Source organism: Mastomys coucha, chromosome X, assembly GCF_008632895.1.
Source record: "Mastomys coucha isolate ucsf_1 chromosome X, UCSF_Mcou_1, whole genome shotgun sequence".
Classification (NCBI taxonomy): domain Eukaryota; kingdom Metazoa; phylum Chordata; class Mammalia; order Rodentia; family Muridae; genus Mastomys; species Mastomys coucha.
In genome coordinates, this window is record NC_045030.1 from 118049306 (window position 1) to 118051944 (window position 2639).

Sequence of the window (2639 nt, forward strand, 5' to 3'; positions counted from 1 at the left end):
AAGAAAGAAAGAAAAAAAAGAATTGGACACCAATTTGTGTTTCTCCATTCCTTGCTAAAGCTTAACACTATTCTTTTCTGTCCAAAGTCTACAGAAAGAATGTTATTGTGAGGGGAGAGGTTTCTTCAACTTTCTTTTTTATCCTAGTACCTCTGTATTTCTTCCCATATCAGTCTCCAGAGGAATATTTTACTACACTATAGTACTTGTTCAAAAACAGAAAGAAGCATAGGATAAACTGTTAAAATGATGGTAGTAAAGCTGAAGAAGAAAGGAAATAAGGGAAGTTTGGAAGGATACTTATTATTTGCCTTCCCTTAGGACTCATAGTTTGTCTAGTTTTATGTCCTATTTTCTTTCTCTGAGACAGAGACTGAGTTACTAGTTCTTAAATATGACTTGAGACAAAATATCATCTATTTTTCTTCTTATTTAGAAAGAATTAAACAGAAATCTAAGCCAAGTTAATTCTATTAAGATTTTATTGAACTTACAATTATTGCTTCTTGATAAGAATAACTGTAAAGTAAAAAATAATATATTTGACAATTGTGTTGGTCTACATTATACATCAGGTCCAAATAGGTCTGTAAAATAAAGCAGGTATCATATTTCTGAGAATTTTTTAATTTGTGTTACTTTTAAAATTGGCTGTGCATAAAGACATTTTAATAAAGATGTTGACATAATGTTAGAAATAAAATTTAACCTAATATATATTTTAGTAACACTTATTTTTTTAGGAAATGTTACTTTATATGTGTTCAGTACTTGATTAAATGTATGTAATTCTTGAAGTTCTTAACTAAGCATGTATATCCACCTTTAAAAAAAAAAAATCTGGGGACCTGACTGAAAGATACCTCAAAGCACTACATACTTTATCTTGTAAATGTATTTTTAAAATTTAAAAGGTAGCTTTTTCAGATACCTCTTTGTTCTATTTTACCTGCTCTATTTTGAATTATTTTAATAATTCACAGGCATATCGTGCTTGAAAGCCTATGTCACTTAATAACTTTATAGCTTTGTGATTTCATACTCTGTCATTGTATTTGTGCTTTCTTATTGTTGCTTTTTTTTCAATTACTGTTACAACTTCATGGTCATCTTTTAGAGAATCTTTTATAATTTACAGAAGGTGTGTAGGCTTTACTTCATTTATATTGCTCAAGTGTTATGAACAGCTTTGAGTAACATGAACTGCAGACTTATCAACATGTTGATTCACTTCAGAGTCATATACATAATACACGGTCCAAGAAAGTAAAATTAAAAGGTTAATGTCTGAGGATAATTTAGTTATCTGTACCAACTCTGCTTACAAATGTACCTTAGCAAGAACAAAATCCTGAGGTAAGTAGAAAGTTTTGTATCAGCACTAAACTCAGGGCTTGAGAAAGGGAGTGAGGGACACTAGGCAGTGTGCCCACACTGTGAATTGCAAAGCCTGATTTAATACTGAATACTACAATATTCTCACATCACTGAGGGAGATAAGTAAGAAACTTAATCGTAATCATGAGTATCAACTTGCTGGGATTTAAGTTCAATAAGGAAATACATTCTAGACGTGTTCAAGAAAGTTTCTAGGTTGAGTTAATGAAGGTGGTAAAACCTATTCTAAGACCTCAATTCTATGGGCTGACATTCTAGAATGAATAAACAGGGAAAAAATCTAAAGCCCAAGCATTCAGTGACCTCTACTTCCTGTCACTGATCGCTCCAAGCTGCCATTGCCTTCCACGGTTTGATTTATTCTTTCAATCTGTGAGAAAGAAGAAAAAGAAAAAGAACTCTGTTTTACTTAAGTTGTTTTTGTCACATATCTTTTTACAGCCATGAGAGAAGTAATTAACTGTCTAAGTGTAGAAAATAGACGATTAGGGATGACAGTGACAGTAAAACTACTATTTGTTGAATTTAACAAAAGAAAATGAAACACTAAATCAATAAACAGATTGGGGAGAGGGGAGGAAAAACTACACTTTTGATCATAGAGTAAACTCTTCTGTGCTGCAAATCCTTTACCTTTACTATTTAGCCAATCAAAAAAGATATCCCCAAGAGGGTTAACAATGTGTCCGATTGTAGTTATGGTTTTACTGTATTTTAATTTTACTCGAGAAATAAGTATTTATTTAAAAATTCAACACATCTTTCTTTCAACCTGAAAGTAGTAACTGCAGCATTCATTTTCACCTTCTGTGAAAAGAAACAAATTGAATACTTTAGACTAGCTGCCTTTTCACATTTGAGAACAGCTAAGATTTTATAATACAGAACTAGAAATGGTTTAATTTGAAATGAAAATTTCTAATTTATTTTCTAGTCATTTAAACTTGTAGTGCAGTCAATGTAAAATAGCTCAAAATAGCCATCCATTAAATACCTTCATGACTAAATCACAACCATAGTTATTCTTAAGGGTATTTTGCCTTTTTATATTTTTCTGTACACACACTAAAATTGCTATCATACATTAGAAAATAGAACAGATTTCACAAGTTACACAAAAATTAAATCTACTTAGCTCATAGTCATATCATAGAAATAAAGAAGCTTAAAGTAAAGAAGGCTTGGAATAGTCTGAGATTAGTATGTAAACTTTGAAAAAAAATGTATCCTTTCAACAGATC